Source organism: Urocitellus parryii, chromosome 10 (genome assembly GCF_045843805.1).
Source record: "Urocitellus parryii isolate mUroPar1 chromosome 10, mUroPar1.hap1, whole genome shotgun sequence".
NCBI classification, from domain to species: Eukaryota; Metazoa; Chordata; class Mammalia; order Rodentia; family Sciuridae; genus Urocitellus; species Urocitellus parryii.
In genome coordinates, this window is record NC_135540.1 from 46,360,106 (window position 1) to 46,380,877 (window position 20,772).

Below are 20,772 nucleotides of genomic sequence, written 5' to 3' on the forward strand. Positions count from 1 at the left end.
CAAAAAACTTAACACAATGCCTTCCCCGCCAACCCAATCAATAAATGGGCAAAGGAACTGAACAGGCATTTCATAGAAGAGATATGAATGGTCAACAAATATGTAAAAAAATGTTCAGCATATCTAGCTCTTACAGAAATGCAAATTAACACAATACTGAGATTTCATCTCACTCCAGTCAGAATAGCAATGATCAAGAATACAAGTAACAATAAATGTTGGCAAGGATGTGGGGAAAAAGATACAGTCATACATTGCTGATGTGACTGCAAATTGGTGCAACCACTATGAAAAGCAGTATGAAGATTCCTTAGAAACGTTGAAATGGATTTGCCTTTCCCATTTTAAAAGCTTTCCTTATCCCAGAGCTTTTTGAAATCAAACCTTTGACATAATTAAATTTCTTCAGTCTTCCTTGAAAGCCGACTTTGAATAAAACATATTTTCCTGCCAATTTGATTCAGAATATTTCTGGAGCAGCAAATGCTCTAGCCAATCCTTCATCTCCCAGGGTGGTGTTGGCATTGCATGGTAACAGTTTTGTTAAGTTCTAGCCAGGAGCATTGTCCTATCCTTGCTCAATCTGGCAATGATCTCTGAGGAGAAAAGAATTCAGAGCTGAGATGTTCTCGAAACAAGTTGAAACTATAGTTGGAGTGAAAAGGAAGTTCCCATAGCTGCCTGGAGATATGTAAATTCAAGGGCATTTATCCCTTTCCTTCCTGCTGCAGCTCCAACTTCCAAAATTGCTTAATTAGTAGGTAAACAAGGTTATTGATTGTGGTCAATGGGCCCTCCTGGGTTGTTCCATGATTGTGCACGTGGATAATTTTATCATATCTTGGGGTAAACACTAGTCTGTGCTGTAAGAAAAATATCCAGTGAAAGAAGTAGGAGAGGCAGCTCAACAGTAACACAGGTTTATTTGGAACAAATCTGCAGAGGGAGACCCAGTGGAGACTGACACCCATCTTCTGCTTACAGCCTGAGGTAGATACAGGGGCCTGAGGGAGTGGGAGACATTTTTGATGTTAGGTTGTTTTTTGGGGATTGTCAGGGAAGGGTCCTTGTGGTCATCACCTCCATTCTTGAGGTGGTCACTGTTTCATGTTTAACCAGATGCTCTTCAGGATTTCAGTTCCTGATAACAATTTCCTTTCTTTGTACAATGGTGGAGTATGGCTTGGGATTTCTTTGTATGATGATAGAGGTGAAGCTGAGAGGAATATTTAAAAGACCTTGTATGTCTGCCCCAGTAGGATCATAAGGATCTGTGGATCTTCTGTGTGACTGTGAGGTGACTCTCGTTCTTTGGTGGAGGATATGTTTCAAAATGGTGTTGCCTGTGTCAAGTTCTTCCTAACATGTTCCTAGGAAAGCCTGCAGTGAGATAAGAGTGACTATAAAGAATGTGATAATAAAGGAAATGGAGAAGGTAGCTGGCCACTTCCCTCATTTCCAGTCTTTAGGTGAAGACTAAAGCAGAGTGACAGTGATTGTAAAGGAAAAGGAAGTGCTTGCAAAATATCTGAAGAAATTTCTGAAGAACTCCACTTTCTCACTGGGCATGGAACTATTTCATATATGCCCCCTGCTTGTAAGACCAGTGCAGCCCTCCATTATATCCAGTCTGCCACTGCTGAGGAGTGTGTGCTGAGGAGTGTGTGTATAATAAAATGTTCAACACCTCTCCAGAGACCTCCAAATTCTTTCTTTGTGCTTGATAAACAGCACATGGGGTTGTTTGTACCTCTGGGGTTGAATACTCAGTCCCCTGTTGAGCCTAAATTAACATTCTTTGGACCTTGAGTGGGACATTTTGTGGTACCAAATGGTGTGAGTTAAGAAACTCCACAGTTTGAGGCCTAAGTAAGCAACTTGATCATGGGGTACCACTGGTTGGCTATATTTGGCATCAGTCCTCTAGGATTGACTCCAAGATTAACTTGTGGTAAAAGGGTTACACAATTTTGACATTGTTTTTATTATTTGTCTAGCTTGTTTTTTAGTTATTTTAAAATGCTTTTGTAAAGTCTTAGCATTGACATGGAACTTTTTATGAAAATTTGTAGCTTCTTTTAGTGTAGAGAAAATATGTATGTCATGTATAGTTTTGTCTTCTAAATCATTGCCCAAACTAAGGGCTCCAGGAAATCCTGTATGTGCCCTGATATGTCCTATAAAGAACGGATCTTTTCTGTGCCAGATTAGACTTTGTATAGTGGAAAGCAAAGAGAAAACAGTAGAGGAAGGGGAAACCCTACCAGCATCTTCAAGGGATACTATAGCATTAATTATATACTGACTATGGGAAAATAAATTAAATACAGAATCTTTAAACATCACAAAAGCTTGTAATACTGCATTAAGCTCTACCTTTTGAGCTGATTGTTTGGGTACTAAAAATGTAAAAGTTTGATCAGGTGTAACTATTGCTGCTGTACCATTATTTGACCCATCAGTGAATATATTTGGAGCATTCATGATAGGTGTTTTTCTCATCACTTTTGGAAAAATTACAGGATGCAATGACCAAAAAGACAATAAAGGATTAGATGGTAAGTGGTTATCAAATGAAACATTAGATTTGCACATGATTATTGCCCAAGTATTTAACTCATTAGCTAACTCATTAATTTGATCCATAGTATATGGAGTAATAATTTTATTGGGAGAAATTCCAAACACTCCCTTTGCTGCTTTTATTCCTTTGAGTATTAATTGTCCTACAGCCTCAGGATACCTAGTAAGAATAGTGTTAGGAGAATGAGATAAATGTATCCATAATAATGGACCTTCTTGCCAAAATACTACTGTAGGAATATTTTTTGTTGGTAGTACAATAAATAATAAAGGCAAACTTATATCAATTCTATCCAAATGCATATTTTCCATATAGGTTTCAATGATTTTTATTGTCTTTCTTGCTTCAGGAGTTAACATTCGGGGTGAATTTGGATCTGATGGACATTTTAGGATATCAAATAAAGGTCCCAACTCTTCTGTTGGTATACCTAGATAAGGCCTTATCCAATTTATGTCTCCTAATAACTTTTGAAAGTTGTTAAGTGATTTGAGTTGATCTACTCGTATTTGAATTTTTGGTGGATGGACCATGGTTGAGGATAATAGAACTCCGAAATAATTAATTGGAAAATTTAATTGTACTTTATCTATTGCTATCTGTAGATTATAATTTTTTAATAAGTTTGTGAGTGTGGCATAACATTCTAGCAATGTGTTTTCATCTTTGTGTGCTAATAATTCATCATCCATATAGTGAAATATTTGTAGTTCAGGATTTTGATTTCTAAGTGGCTGGATTACTTTGTTAACATAAATTTGACACATAGTTGGGCTGTTAGCCATGCCTTGAGGGAGTACTTTCCATTCATATCTCTGATCGGGACCTTCATGATTCAGTGCAGAGATAGTAAATGCAAAACATGGACTATCCTCAGGATGAATTGGAAAAGAAAAAAAACAATCTTCAATATCTATAACTAAAACACACCAGGTTTTTGGCAAAGCAGACAATTGAGGAATCCCCAATTGAGCAGGTCCCATAATAACCATCTCATTATTAATGGCTCTTAAATCTTGCAATAATCTCCATTTACCAGATTTCTTTTTGATGACAAAAATGGGAGTATTATGGGGAGATACAGAAGGTTGTATATGTCCTTCCGCTAATTGTTGTTTGACCAGGTCATGGGCTGCTTGTATCTTTTCTTTAGTCAGGGGCCACTGAGGAACCCATACTGGTCTTTCTGATTTCCAAGTAATTTTTTTTGTCTCAGTGGCCCCTTCTGAAAATCCAACCCATGTCTGTCTGTTCCTTGATCTATTTGTATTGGTGCTGCTATACCTTGTTCGTGTTCTCCTAATCTTCTTCCTTTTCTAAAACCTTGTCTAGTCATAATAGTAGGTGTATTTTTATTGATGTTTTTGTTAATGTCAAACCTAATTGATCTAGGACATCTCGTCCCCATAAATTTATGGGAAGATGATCCAATACATATGCTGTATAGTTCCTTCACATCCTTCAGGATCCTTTCAATCTAATACCATTGCACTTCTATGGGGATTAGTCGCCACTCTTAGGCCTTGAAGCATTTGAGTGGCTTGTTGTAATGGCCAATGTTTTGGCCATTCTTGATGAGAGATGATGCTAAGGTCTGCACCTGTATCCAGTAGCCCATTAAATTCATGTCCTTGAATATTTAGTTTTAGCATGGGGCGAGAATCTAAATTTAAAGAAAGAATAGCCCAATCTACACCTGTGGAGCCTAATCCCTTGGAACCTCTTTCTACAGTATGACTGGAAAATTTGTCATGTAGGCTGGGTATTATTAATAACTGTGCTATTGTATCTCCTGGTGAAATTACTGATATACCCTTTGGAGAACTGGCTATAATTTTTATTTCACCTTCATAATCAGGATCAATTACCTCAGGACTTATCATATGTCCTTTTAGAGTAGAAGAACTGTGTCCCAATAATAAGCCTACTGTTCCTTTGGGAAGAGGTCCTTTTACCCCTGTGGGAATGATTTGAACTCCCATCTCTGGAGTTAGTACTGTTCTAGCGGAGGCGCAGATGTCCAATCCTGTGCTTCCTCTGGTTTGTCTAGTGAGGGATTTAATGGACAATGTGTCCTGGGCACTACCCTGATATTGTTGCTGGGTTCCTCCAGTGCTCAGTATATTTGTGGTCTTGGGCCCCGGAGCATTGGGCCCCCCTATCCATTTTTTTGGCGATGGAGCCTGATGCCTTTCTCCACGATATCATGGATAGACATTTGGTCCTTGTTTGTTTTTTGATAATGGAGTACCCTCTATGGTGGTTTGAGAACGGCATTCATTAGCCCAATGTCTCCCTCTACTGCATCGTGTGCAAATACCCAGTATTCTACTCCTTTGATACCTAGTTTTGTTAAACCCTCCTCCTATGGGGCAATTCCTTTTAAAATGTCCTGTTTGTTCACAATTGTAGCATGTTTTTGGCTGGCATCTAAAACGTGTTGTACTGCAGCTGCCACGACTTGCCTTTGGTCATTAATGTCTCTACATAATTTAATATATGTGTTTAAATCTTCATGTTTCCATGGTCTAATGACTTCTCTGCACCAATAATTCGCTTGCTCATAAACCAGTTGTTTTATTAATGGCATTGCTTGTTTTATATTCCCAATAATAAGGATTAGGACTCAGAGGACATAAATTCCCAAAAACCTTTTGTCTGGAGAGTGCTCATTTGTTCAGATTTTTGTTGTTGTTGTTATTAGTGCCCTTGTTTTGTAACTACTTTGTCTCCCAGATGAATGGCTGAATTTTAACACCACAAGAGGGTGTTTTGGGCCACATACTAGCTGACTGGACAACTTATAATACTAAGACTAAAACGCAGTTAATATATTATTGGAACACAGCATGGGTTATCAATGTGGTAGATGCTGGTGAAAGATGGCAACTTAATTGTTCCTTAAATTATCATATTATTCTACAGTTGGAATCATTTTGCCAGAGGACAGGTAAATTGGATGAAATTCCTCACCTACAAGCCTTTGTGCTGTTACAGAATGAGGCTAATAAGGAGGGAACTCAGCTGATAGCTCAGAAAGAAGGAAAAGACTTTATTCCCCTCCTGGACAATAAAACTCAGTAACAAAAGGAAGATGAAAAATCTGTTTTTGAATGCTCTAAATTCACCCCATTTAATGTAGAGGCCACAGCACCACTCATTGAAGATGGGGGCCAATGGAACTTCAGTGGCTACCCGACATATGAAAACCAGGCAGGAATAGTTTCTCCAGGATCAGACAGGGAACTCAGGCCAGGGAGCATCCCATTTTAGATTAGGACAAATCCCCTCAGGCAGTATCCAGTTGGTGTTTTAGATGAGGCTGGTCAATCAAGAGGATATTACTGAACTTAGAGTCCATTCTGCACTTCAGATTTGCTAAACTGGACAAGCTCTAATCTATCATACAGAAGATCCACAGAGAATGACTGACCTGTTTGTCTGTTATTGCCCTTTATTACCCTACTTGGGAAGACATACAAGGTCTTTTAAATATTCCACTAACTGTAGATGAGAGGACAGAGATAGACAAAGCCAAAGAAGAGGCAGGGCATCTTCACCAGGAAGATGATGTAAGTATCCCCACCCATTCAGGGGCTGTCCCATCAGTGGAACCTGATTGGAATCCAAAGTATGTGAGTTAATTAGAACATTATAAGCAACATATGTTGGCAGAGTTAAGAAAAGGCACACCTAAGCCAAGACATTTAAAGAAAATACAAAAAAAATTCAACACAAGGCAAGTGAGGACCACTCATAATTTTTAGAATGAATTTATCAAGCATACTGAAAGTACATGGATGCTGATCCAAAGCCCTAGAGAATATAAGGGAGATTAAAATGACCTTTGTGGGATGAAACACCCCTGATATTTGAAAAATGATTTCAAAAGATGTAAGGAGCTTTAGGAATGAATCCCTCCCAACTGATGAAAATTGAGTAGCTGGGATTACAGGCATGTACCACCATGCCCAGCTTGAAGTTAAGTTTTTATCAACTTAAAATATTTGATGTGAGCCCCATAGTAATCTCAAAAGTAAAAACATAGTAGATATACAAAAGATAAAGAGGAAAGAATTAAAGCATGTCATTACAAAAAAATCCTTACATCACAAAGTACAAAAAATAAAACATAAGAAGTACAAAATAGAAAATAAATTTTAAATGACACAAAAATCCCCATCAATAATTATTTTAACTGTAAATAGATGAAACTTCTCACTTAAAAGGTGCATAGTGGCTGAATGGCCTTTATTTTAAAGGCACAACTATGTACTGTGTATAATAAAGTTATATAATATTTAAGGACATGAAACTTCTCAATCAAAAGGTATAAAGGAGGCAAGGTGATTGCTAAAGCCTGAGATCAGCCTGAGAAACAGAGAGACTCTATCTTGAAAACAAACAAAAAAGAAACAAGCCTCAAAGTTTTGGTTACATAAATTATGGGCTGTTATTTTTTATGTATGTGTGTATGTATATAAGTAGGTATATATTTACTGGTTCTGGGGATAGAACTCAAGTCTTGCATATGCTAGCCAAGTACATTACCCCTGAGCTATACCTCTAGTCCCTTTTAACTTTCATATTTGTTTAGTATCTTTAAAGCATCCTTTGTAGTTTCAGTTAATAAATTTTGCACTTCTTTTGTTAATTTTTAAAATTTTAGTTTTGGGTGCTATTGTAAATGGAATTATTGTCTCAATTTCCTTACAGACTTTTCTTTGCAAGTGTAAAGAAGCACAACTGGTTCTTGCATAGTAGTTATGTATCTTCCAACTTTTTTTAACCACCTTATTAGTTCTAATAGTTTTTTAGGTGAATTCATTTGGATTATCTGTATGCACAATCATTTCATATTAAACATAAATAATTTCACTTCTTCCTTTCCAGTCCAAAGTCTTTTATTTCATTTTCCTGACTAATTGCACTGGATAGAACCTCCAGGAAGTATTGAATAAAAGGAGCAAATTATACAACTTTGTCTTGCTCCTCATCTGAGGGAAAAAGCATAGTCTTTTACTATTAAGTGTAGTGTTAACTCTAGGTTTTTCATAGATAAATTTTCAGTTTGAGGAAATTCCCTTACATTCTTCATTTGTTGAGAGTTTCTTTTTTAAAATTTTAAAAATTTGTTGTAGTTAGTCATACATGACAGTAGAGTGCATTTTGACACATTGTACATAAATGGAGTATATCTTTTCATTCTCTGGTTGTACATCATGTAGAGTACCCGGTTGTGTAATCATATATGCACATAAGGCAATAATTTTCCATTCATTCTACTATCATTCCTTATCCTATACCCCTCCTCCCTTTTCACTCCCCCCTGTCTAGTCCAAAGTACCTTTATCCCTTCCCTAAGTTTTGTAAATTATCATCTGCATATCACCAAAAACATTTGGCCTTTGGTTCTTTGAATTGTCTTATTTCACTTAGCATAACATTCTCCAGCTCCATCATCCATTTACTGGCAAATGTCATAATTTCATTCTTCTTTAAGGCTGAGTAATATATTCCATTGTGTATACATAGCACATTTTATTTATCCATTCATCTGTTGAAGGGCACCTAAGTTGATTTCATAGTTTAGCTATTGTGAATTGAGCTACTGTAAACATTGATTTGGCTGCCTTCACTGTAGTATGTTTATTTTAAGTCCTTTGGGTATAAAACTAGGAGTGGGATGAGTGGGTGAAATGGCAGTTCCATTCCAAGTTTTCTGAGGAATCTACACTGGTTTTCATAGTGGTTGCACCAATTTGTAGTCCCACCAGCAATGTATGAGTGTGCCTCAACCGCTGCATCTTTGAAAACATTTTTTTGTTGCTTATATTCTTGATAACTGCCATTCCAAAAGGAGTGAGATGGAATCTCAGTGTAGTTTTTCCATTTCTCTAATTGCTAGAGATGTTGAACATTTCCTTAATATATTTATTTGACCATTCATATTTCTTCTTCTGTGAAATGTCTGTTCAGTTCCTTAGCCCATTTATTCATTTATTGATTGGATTATTTGGGGGTTTTTGGCATTAGGTTTTTTTTTTGTTCCCTTTGTATATCCTGGAGATTAGTGCTTTATCCTGAGGTATGTGTGGTAAAGATTTTCTCCCATTCTGTATGCTCTTTCTTCACATTCTTGATTGTTTCCTTTGCTGTGAAGAAGTTTTTAGTTTAATTTTATCCCATTTATTGATTCTTTAATTTTTAGATGAACAGAATGCCCCTGTTTTGTTTGTTTATTTTTATGTGGTGCCAATGATCAAATCTAGTGCCTCACACATGCTAAGGAAGTACTCTGCCACTGAGCTACAGCCCCTGCCGCTCATTTATTGATTCTTGATTTCACTTCTTGGGCTTTAGGAGTCTTGTTAAGGAAATCAGTTCTTAAGCTTACATGGTGGAGATTTGAGCCTACTTTTTCTTCTAGTAGACACAAGGTCTCTGTTCTAGTGCCTAAGTATTTGATCCACTTTGAGTGAGTTTTGTGCAGGGTGAGAGATAGGGTTTTAATTTAATTTTGTTACAAATGGATTTCCAGTTTTCCCAGCACCATTTGTTGAAGAGGCTATCTTTTGTCCCATGACTATTTTTTGGTGCCTTTGTGTAGTATGAAATAATTCTCTGTGGGTTTGTCTATGTGTCTTCTTTCTGTACCATTGATCTGTGTATTAGTTTTGGTGCCAAAACCATGCTGTTTTTGTTACTATTGCTCTGTATTATAATTTAAGGTCTGGTATTGTTTTTTTTTTATTGTTGGTTGTTCAAAACATTACATAGTTCTTGATATATCATATTTCACACTTTGATTCAAGTGGGTTATGAACTCCCAATTTTATCCCATATACAGATTGCAGAATCACATCAGTTACACTTCCATTGATTAACATATTGACATACTCATGTCTGTTGTATTCTGCTGTCTTTAAGGTCTGGTATTGTGATGCCTCCTTCTTCACTTTTCTTGCTAAGAATTGCTTTGGCTATTCTGGGTCTCTTATTTTTCCAAATAAATTTCATGGTTCCTATTTCCATTTCTATGAAAAATCTCATTAGAATTTTAATAGGAATTTCATTAAATCTTTATAATGCTTTTGGTAGTATAGCCATTTTGACAATGTTAATTCTGCCTATTCAAGAACATGGAGATCTTTCCATCTTCTAAGGTCTTCTTCAATTTCTTTTTTTAGTTTCCATTGTTCTGTAGTTTCCATTGTAGAGTTCTTTTACCACTTTTGTTAGATTCCTAAATATTTTTTTTAGAGTATTGTGAATGGGGGTAGTTTTCCTAGTTTCTTTTTCAGTGGATTTATCACTGATGTATGGAAATGCATGAAGTTTATGGTGTTAATTTTGTATCCTGCTACTTTGCTGAATTCATTTATTAGTTCTAGAAATTTTCTGGTGGAATTTTTTTAGATCTTTTAAATCATCAGCAATTAGTGATTGTTCTTCTTTCCTTATTTGTATCCCTTTAATTTCTTTCTTCTACCTAATTTCTCTGGCTAAAATCTCAAGAAATATATTGAATAGGAGTGGTGAAAGAGGGCATTCTTGTCTTGTTCCAGTTTTAGAGGGAATGCTTTCAATTTTTCTCCTTTTAGTATGATATGGTCCTTGTGTTTAGCATTTATAGCTTTTATAATGTTGAGGTATGTTCCTACTATCCCTAGTTTTTCTAATGTTTTGAACATGAATGGGTGCTGTATTTTGTCAAATGCTTTCTCTGCATCTATTGAGATGATCATATGATTCTTGTCATTAAGTCTATTGATGTGATGAATTGCACTTATTGATTTCCATTTGTTGAACCAAACTTGCCTCCCTGGGATGAACCCCACTTGATCATGGTGCATTATCTTTTTAATATGTTTTTGTATGTTATTTTTCAGGATTTTATTGAGATTTTTTCACCTATGTTTATTAGCAATATTGGTCTGAATTTCTTTCTTTAATGTGTCTTTGTTTTGTTTTGATATCAGGGTGATGCTAACTTCATAGAATGAGTTTGGATGGTCCTCCTCTCCTTTCTATTTCATTTGTCTTGTAGAACTCAGCTGAGAAACTGTCTGGTCCTGGGATTTTCTTAATTGATAGGGTTTTGATGGTGTCTTCTATTTCATTGCTTGAGACTGATCTTTTTCAATTGTGTGTATCCTTCTGATTTAGTTTGGGTAGGTCATATATCTCTAGAAATTTGTCAATGTCATGAAGATTTTCCACCAATTTTCAAAATATTTTCTGATTTTATTCTATATTTCAGTAGTTTCTATTGTGATATTTCCTTTTCAATCATGAATTTTAGTAATTTGGGTTTTCTTTCTTTTTCTTTGTTCGCATGGCTAAGGGTTTATCAATTTCATTTATTTTTTTAAAGAACCAACTTTTTATTTTTTCAATTGTTTCTTTTGTTTCAATTTCATTGATTTCAACTCTGATTTTAATTATTTCCTGTGTTCTACTGCTTTTGGTGTTGATTTGTTGATCTATTAGGGGCTTGAGATGTAATGTTAGGTCATTTATTTGCTGACTTTTTATTCTTTTAATGAATGAGCTCAATGAAATAAACTTTCTTCTTAGCACTTCCTTCATAGTGTCCTAGATTTTGATATGTTGTATCACTATTCTCATTTATCTCTAAGTATTTTTTTAATTTCATCCCTGATTTCTTCTTCTATCCATTTGTCATTCAATAGCATATTATTTAATATCCAGGTGTTAGAGTACATTGTACTTTTTATTCTATTGTTGATTTTAGTTTCATTCCATTATGATATGGTAAGAATGGAGAGTATTGTACCTATTTTTTTTTTGTATTTGCTAAAAGTTGCTTTGTAGAATAACATATGATCTATTTTAGAGAAGGATCCATGTGCTTCTGGGAAGAATGTGTATTTGCTCATTGATTGGATGAAACCTAGAGATGTCCATTAAGTCTAAATTATTGATTGCATTATTTGGTTCTATAGTTTCTTTGTTTAGTTTTTGTTTGGAAGATATATCCAGTGGCAAGAGAGGTTTGTTAAAATCACCCAGTATTATTGTGTTATGGTCTATTTGATTCTTAAAATTGAGAAGGATTTGTTTGATGTATGTAGATGCTTCATTATTTGGGGCATAAAAATTTATGAGTGTTTTGTCTTGTTGATGTATAATTCCCTTAAGCAGTATAGAATAGTCTTCTTTGTCCTCTCTGATTAACTTTGGCTTGAAGTTCACTCTATCTGATTCAAAGATAGAAAACCCTGCTTGTTTACACCATCTACATGAGTGATACATTTTTTCCCAACCTTTCACCTTCAGTCTGTGGATGTCATTGCCTATGGGGTGAGTCTCTTGGAGACAGCATATTATTGGGTCTTGTTTTTTTTTAATACAATCTGCCACTCTATGTTTTGTGATGGATGAGTTTAGGCCATTAATATTCAAGGTTATTATTGAGGTATGATTTATGTTCTCATTTAGGCTACTCTTGTTTTTAATTTGAATTAATTTTTCCTTTGATTGATTTTTCCTTTAGTGTAGTTCCTCTCTTCATTAGTTTTCTTTTTTTTCATTTCATCTTCATGGAATATTTTGTTGAGAATATTCTGCAAAGCAGGCTTTCTATTTGTGAATTCTAATAATTATTGTTTATCATAGAAGGTTTTTATTTCTTCTTCAAATCTGAAGCTTAATCTTGTTGGACCTATAATTCTTGGTTGGCATTCATTTTTTTCAGAGCTTGGTATATGTTATTTCAGAACCTCCTAGCTTTGAAGATCTGGGTTGAGAAATCAGCTGAGATCCAAATTGGCTTCCCCCTATATGTAAACTGATATTTTTCTCTCACAGCCTTTAAAATTATATCCTTCTTCTGTATGCTAACCATTTTTGTTATAATGTGAATTGATTTCTCTCATTATTTTATATGTTTGGGATCCTGTAAGCCTCTTGTATTTGATTTTCCATTTCATTCTGTATATTTGGGAAAATTTCTGATATTATTTCATTGACTATATTATTCATTCCTTTGGCTTGTAACTCCATGCCTTCATATATCCTGATAAATATTAAATTTGGTCTTTCAATTGTATCCCATAATTCTTGTGATTTCTGCTCATGGTTTCTTAACATCTTCTCTCTATGGTCAACTGTATTTTCAAGATTATACATATTCTCTTCATTGCCTGACTTCTGTCCTCCAAATAGTCTCATCTGTTGTTGATGTTTTCTATTGAGTTTTTAATTTGGCTTATTGATTTTTTCATTTGGAGTATTTCTGCTTATTTATTTTTCAGAATCTCTGCCTCTTTATTGATCTTTCACTTCCTGTATTTTCTCTTTAATTTCACTCCTCATACCTTCCTCTACCTTATACTATCCTCTACTTCACAGATCAGATTAACTATGTACATTCTAAACTCATCTGAAATTTCTGCCATGGTTGTGTCAATGGATTCTGTTATTGGTGTATTTTGGTTTGTTTGAGAGATTTTTTTCCCTTCACTTTTCTTGTTTGTGTGTCTATCCATCTAACAAAATAGATCTGAGGCAATAGAGTTTCTACCCTGTGGACTTATAGTGTACCTAATGGTTTCTAGTATCTCACTGTTTAGGGGGAGACAAATAATAACCACCATCAATGCAAGTAATATATAGCAGTAAACCAAATAATTCTTATTATGATGTCTAAAGTGTTAATTATCACAATAAACAGAAATGAAATGATTAGTTATTGCCTATAATAAAACAGCAAATTTGCAAAAGTGTTTACAATTTCAAATGTTAGACAGGGAGAGAATAGAAGTAATATAGGATGTGATAATTTTGAGGGAGAAGGAAAGAAAACATAAATAAAAGTTTAAAGGAAGAGTGAAAAAGAGAACAATAGAGATTGGCTCTTAGCAGAAGAGAGAATCAAAGGAAACAGGAAAAGTGTGTAAGTAAATGTTTTAAAAAATATAAATAAAAGAATACAAAACTAAAATATACTAATAAGACATCCTAGTTCACAAAAAAAACTAATCCTGGTAAAATAACTGGCTTCAAAATTGCCAGAAATGAGAAAAAAAAAGAAACTGTATAAATGTTCATGTACCATGAAGGTCAAAATTCAACAGAGAAAAAGAATTAAAAAAAAGAAAGAAAAAAGAAAAGAAAAAGTAAATCTTGATGAGAAGTTAAAGAGTCCTTTCTATTGGAGTTCAAAAGATTCTCAGGTTCTCATCTCAGCAGGTTTAGGTGGGGTTATCTGGAACTTGATGCTCCACCCTCTGGATTGCCAGAGTAAGAGTTGTAATGCTGTAGTTGGAGTTCCTGGAGGTAGGGTTTAAGCTTAGGTGGGCTCCAGGCTCTTTGCTGAATGCCAGTTGGCCTGGAGATTTTAAATCAGTGCACTTGCAGTAACCAGTACTTGCTGGTCCACGCTGAAAGAATTTACCCCAGAGATCTCCCCTGGGTGCCACTTGTGTAGTGGGGGACCTGATTCTTAGTCCCCTACATTATGTGTGGACCCCTCATTTCCTGGTCTTGGGTTCAGTCTCCAAAGTATCTCTCTCACCCTCACCCTTGTGAGTTCCCATCTAGATGAGTCTCTACCAGCAGGTCCTGCAAGCAGTTGTATTGGAGGGGTAGGGATAGAGCCAGGTGGGTTTCTATGACAGTTATCTCTTGTGTAAACCTCTCTCCACATTTTATTTTAACTTGTTCATTTAAGCACACTGTATGTCATTCAGAGTGTGTTTAGTGGGACTGTATTTCAGGTCATACTTGGGTTTGCCTGGAATTGGCTTCCTCAGCAGCTGTGCCCTGCACTGTGGCTGCAAAATGGTTCCTTTCTATGGTGGCTTCTTTCTCCACACACGGATATCATGCAGCACATCTTTCAGGTTTGTTGGGCAACGTACTTGGTCTCTATATGCTTTATACTCAGAAATTTCTCAGTCCTGCCAAAAATGTGGGTTCCATTACTTCCCTTATCCCTCTATTATGCCCATGGAGGAACCTCTGGATGGTGCTTTCTGCCCAGCGCCAGCAGCTGCTGTGCAACTGGGGATTTTTTTAACTTATTTCATTTTATCCAACCTCCTCAGTTTCTAGTCTGCTTTGAATGTCCAGTTCTAAGTTCCAGTAAAGTCCCCCCACAGCATTTTGTTTTATTCATCCACCTTGCAGAGAAACTGCCTGTCTGCTTTATTGTTTCCATGCCACGGAGCAGCCAGGAACATGACCTCCTCTATTGCATCATCTTGAATCTGTTGAAAGTTTTTAATATGAAAGAGTGTTGTATTTTCTTATTTTTTTCTGTTTCCACTAAGATGATGAGATTCTTCAATAGATATGGGATAACATTGAATTAGTGGACATTAAACCAGTCTTGAGTACGTGGGTAAAATCATATTGGGTCATGGTGTATACTTTTAAAAATATTTTTGTGGATTTAATTTACTAATGTTTTGTATAAGATTTTGAAGTCTGCATTCATAAGAAATATGAATCTGTTATTTTTCTTTCTCATAAAGTCTTTATTTCATTTTGTATTAGGCTAATAGTGGCCTCATGGAATGGGTTGATAAATATTTTCAGTTCTATTTTTTGGAAGTGTTTTTGAGAAATATGTATTAAACTTTCTTTAAATGTTTGAACTCACCAGTGAAGCCATTGGACATGGGCTTTTTTATATCATGTTCTTGATTACTAATTCAGTCTCTTTGCTTGTTACAGGTCTGTTTTCTATTTATTCTTACATTTGTTTTGGTAGGTTTTGTCTTTCTAGGAATTTCCTCATTTCATCTGTAATGGTTTAGATATGAGGAATCTCCCTAAAACTTTTGTGTGAGAAAATGCAAGAATATTTAGAGGTCAAATGATTGGGTTATGAGAGTCATAATCCAATCAGTGAATTAAGCCCCATTAGAGATTAACTGGCTGGTAACTGATAAGTCATTGGAGGCATGTCTTTGGGGTATATATTTGTCCCTGGCCTGTGGAGTTTCCCTCTGCTTCTTGGTTGCCATGTCTGACATGCTGTCTTCTACCACACTCTTCTGCCATGATGTTCTGCCTCACTTCAGGCCCAGAGCAATGAAGTTGGCTGTCTATGAACTGAGTAAAATCATGAGCCCCAAATAAACTTTTCCTCCACTAATTGTTCTTATCGGGTCTTTTGGTCATAGTGATGAAAAAGCTGACTGAAACACCATCTACGCTCATTGATGTACTATAGCCTATATTGTTCCTTCATAATTATTTTAGCTTCTATGAGGTTGTTGATAATGTTCTCTCTTTTATTTCTGAAACTTGTCACATGATTCTCCTTTCTTGGTCAATCTAGCTTAAAATTTGTTAATTTTGTTGATATCTTGTGTTGGACATGGAAGGGCTGGGTTGTTGGACATGGAAGGGCTGGGTAGCTGGACAAGGAATTCCAAACTTCCCAATGATAGGGCTCATTGCCACCTGGTGGGGTTGGAATTTTCACATCACTCCTTGTCTTTCTCTGACAGCAGCCTAGTGTGGGGGTGACAATTGGTGCCTTTTTACAGTCTGGCATAAGTGGATGTCTAAGCTCCCAGTCAGACTTTGCTACCATGGAAAGGAATGTAGTGTGTGTGTGTGTGTGTGTGTGTGTGCGCGCACACACGTACACGCTCACGTGTTTGGTGAGAACAGAACAATTATTGTTTAAAAGATTTATTTCTGTCTTGCCAGACTTCCTTTCTTCTAGTTATTTGACTACTTGGACTAGAATAAACAGACTTTTCTTCTAGTTCAAACATGCATTTAAAAGGATTTTTTGTTTTATATTATTTTATATTTCTTGGAGTTTCCTATCAGAAATGCTTTTCATGTAATGTAGTTTTTAGCTAAAATTAGATCCAAAGATCCATTTCTTTTTTATCCTTGTTTTTTGTAGTATTGTTAAATATTGAGTGGTGGTTTTTTTTCCCCTGAATTCTGCTGATTATCCTTCTTTAATTTCATAGTTTTTAGTTTACAGTATTAGCACACCCCAACTGTACCCAGTTTGTGACAAAATGACATTAGTGATCAAAGTGGCATTTATCTATTCAAGCAGAGGAAATGGAACAGAGAAAGTAGATGGCTTAGGTTCACTGCTCATGGAAGAACAGCATATTAAAGAAAAATGGAAAAGATTCATTTCTGTTTGTAAAAGACTGAGTGTCTGGCAGTTTAACCACTGTTAAAGCAATCACCCTCCCTACCACCCTAACTGGAAAAATCTGTCCCAATGTATGTTAAGCTCAAACTCAAAACAATTAGCCATCTCTCTTCCCAGTACTTGTCCAAGAAGGCAGACCATCAGTTTAGTTCTTTCTGAGACAAGTCAACTGAGCAACAAATGTAATGGTGGAAAGCATTCCATAATATAAGTGGAATTTTAAAAAATATAAGCTGATTGAGGCCCATAAAAAATAAGACAAATTTAAAGTGAGATTGTTATAATGGAGAGAAGATCTTTTTTTATTATTAATAATCTGTTCATTTCTCTTCTTTAAGATTTAGATAGAAATATAGACATCAATTTAAAATCATTAATTTTATAATAGTTTCATTAAAATTCTAGAAGTACCCTCTTTCAATTTTTCTCTTTATATATTTCAAGTAAATAATCAAAGAGGTGAAGAAGCACAAAGGAACATTGCTGAGGGTGCTCATATTTCATCTTCATTATCTGGGATCTCAAAACAAGAGGACACAGCGGATGCTGAAACACAAAGCATTAAAATATTGAATTGACCACCTTGCCCATGCAAATACAGGTAGTAAAAACAAGTTGTAAGTTGTGCATTTAAAGAGAGTTGTTCACTCATCCCCATTTCTTATCTCTATATTATTCTCTCCCCTCCCCTTAAAGACATCAGAAAACATCTCTGGAATTAAGTCCAGTGGGTGACTAGTAACCATGTGATCTGATTTTAGTAATGAGAAGTAGAGACAATAAGGCAAGAGAGGACTTTGAGTAGTTATCTCCTTTGGACCCACAGTTGCAGAGTTCATTTCACTCTGTGACTTTGAATCTAACTATATGATATTGCTATGAAATTGTTAGCAGGCCACTTGTTGGTTTGGTGGGAAATGGAGGATTCCCATGGCCCCTGGCCATTTTCTAATTGTGAATGGCTACATGAGGATAATCATTATATTCCAATTCATATGTCAACGTCTTTCTTTTGGTTCTCATCTCTTGTGGTATTATGTCCTTACTTTATTAGCTGTCAAACTACTCTCTATCAGGGAAAACAAAATACATTATGCATTGTATATTGGTAAATTCCCAAGATGTGTACAGTATTCTTAATCCACTATTCTATTGCATATGTATTAGGGATTTTTATTTATTATTCCATGTTTTTATTTATTAATTCATTTAAACAATTTTTTTAAAAACTGAGCAACTTTCACATTTAAAGCATTGTATCTGATGTGGGGGTTATAATTAGAAATGTGATATTCAAGAATTCATCAGAGGGGCTGGGGCTATAGCTCAGTGGCAGAGTGCTTGCCTAGCCCATGTGAGACAATGGGTTCAGTCCTTAGCACCACATACAAAAATGAAAAATAAAATAAAGGCATTCTGTCCATCTACAACTACAAAAAAATTTTTAAAAGAATTCATCAGATGAATAACTATTCATATAATTATAATGTAGTATTTTACATGTTATCATGGGGGAAATAAAAGGCAGAATGGGAGCAGAGAGAATATAGGTAGCTTAGAATTCTGGGAGCTTGGAGGCCTTGCTGCACTGTGATTTGGACAATGTCCAGGAGTTGGAGACATGGATTTTGGTTGGGATGGGTATGGGCAGGGATGGGTGCTAGTATGAAGAACTACATGTATGAAATTTCAGAGACAGGCAACTCTGACATCATTCTTTGAGGGCCAGGGTTTGGGAGAAGGATCAAAAAACCTTAAGTTGACTGAAGCATCAAATGTGTGGGTAAAATGTTAAAATGTGAGCATAACATGGAAGATTCATTTAGAGGAAGGAGTAGCAAAAATCCTGGAGAATCTGCTCATTTCTAGCTGACTACGTGATCCTGGAAAGACATTATACTTCTTTGGTTCTTAGTTTTATTCTCCATATATGAGGGTGACAATGAAGTGACCTCAGAGGTTCCATGAACTTATAAACTATAAAGTCAAAGCTCAAGAGGTCCCTTTGCACAAAAGTTTCTACAAATGGCTTGTTCGTGGGATTGTGGTTTGTCAGCAGTGCTCTAGCCTGGAAGTCTGTATAAGCAACAGAGGCTTGATCTATATCTTCTTTCCCCTGGAAAGTTCATCCAGATCCTCATACCACATTTTATTCTGCTACCATGCACACACTGCATATGTTAAGAAGAACAATGTTAGTTTTTTTTAACGATTTATGACAAAGTCTAATGTTTCTGTTTTGTAAATACTTATCAAGTCAATTCTAAAAAAGTTAAATTTAAAGAAAAGTGAGGGGGGATAGTAGACAATAGGACAGACAGCAGAATACATCAGACACTAGAAAGGCAATATGTCAATCAATGGAAGGGTAACTGATGTGATACAGCAATTTGTATACGGGGTAAAAGCGGGAGTTCATAATCCACTTGAATCAAACCGTGTAATATGATGTATTAAGAACTATGTAATGTTATGAACGACCAATAAAAAAAAAAAAAAAAAGAAAAGTAACATTTCCTGATAGGCTACTTGAGCAATGTTAATTGCTTGAGGTATTTATTAATATAGTAATGAAATGCCTTCTTCCAGGATAAAGTTCTGGAAGTAAGCTTCAAATTGGGGAGGAAAACTCTTTAAAATTAATATATGGGGCTTATTTGTAGTAACCACCTTTCAGAATCAACGGTAAGGGCAGAAGTGGCAACTTTTCTGTTCTTTTTATGCTTGCAAACTATGAAAAAGTGGTCAACCTATAAATAAAAACATGCTCTGTATATTAGCATAATGACTATCTCATTTCTTTAAAAAATCAGATGGCATTATGCAATTCCACCTGCTACAAATAGGGTGATTTTGGTCTTTAATATTTTTGAGAACACAAATTAACTATGCATGAAAGTCTGTGTATTATGTACCAATCTTCTATTTCTCTAGGATAAATGATAAATGGATTTTAATACTCTTTCACTATTTTTTAATGAGTTGTTCAAAACATTACAAAGCTCTTGACATACCATATTTCATACATTTGATTCAAGTGGGTTATGAACTCCCATTTTTACCCATATATTCTTTCACTATTGGTGACCAATGAAATGCATTTATTTGAATAGTATCTGGGTATAGGAGTGGAATATTTAGCTAAAACTTTACACAAACAATGTTTTGGTAACTAAGGGTCAATTAAAAAATTCTGTGAATCTGTTTCTGTCACATTGTTATAGGAAACAGCTCTTGTCTCATTTTCTTTGATCTCAATATACATAAAGTCACAGGTGGCATCATAGAGCTGGAAATTGTCTTCAAGGTGACACAACGAATCATCTGTGTTTTTCAGATTTTTAGATCTGAGTTAATTCTAGTCAATCCAGTCAATGCAGTTTTAATAATTTCAACCAAACTTTATTATTGGTTTATTTAAAAAAACTGTATGGTGGGATTTCACAGCAATATCATATAGTCAGGCTCAGGAAAGGCAAGGTAATATCCTAAGGAAATCTGGTTCTCTTCAGGTGTAAATGTTCTTGCATTTTATTTTTTTTATAAGGAAAATATTTTTGTAGTCAAAATCTTTATATTTACTACTCTATACAAAAACAAACTCTTCCTTACATGTTGGCTTTTTCACTATTTGGGTTCTTGTATACAGTCCCAATTTCTATGATGCCTTGTAATCTGATGATTCTTCTTGTTTTAGACCTACAAGTTCCCAAGGCCAATGGATACCTTCTTCCTGAGGGATCATCCTATTCTATTCATTAAGAAATGAGGTCTCTTTCCTCTGAATCTTGAGTTTTGTATTTTTGGCCAGATATCACATCTAGCTCTGTGCTGCAGTTATTCATGTATTCAGCATGTTGCATTCAGGGGCCAAATGGGCAATGACCTAAAGGCAGTGATTAGATTTGCTAATGTGTCTAGCATAAACTCTTAGGTGCTTCATGAATGTATGCAGATTGGAAATATTTCTGAAATGTCAAATAGTATACTGTGATTGAAAATAAACTCATAAAAGCAGTTTTTT

At 35.4% G+C, this 20,772-nt stretch overlaps 1 long non-coding RNA gene across 1 annotated transcript in view; it reads left to right on the plus strand.

Moving 5' to 3' along the window:
- Positions 1–20,772, plus strand: part of LOC144257267 (uncharacterized) — a 146,799-nt gene that overhangs the window by 44,873 nt on the left and 81,154 nt on the right. The window lies entirely within an intron of this gene.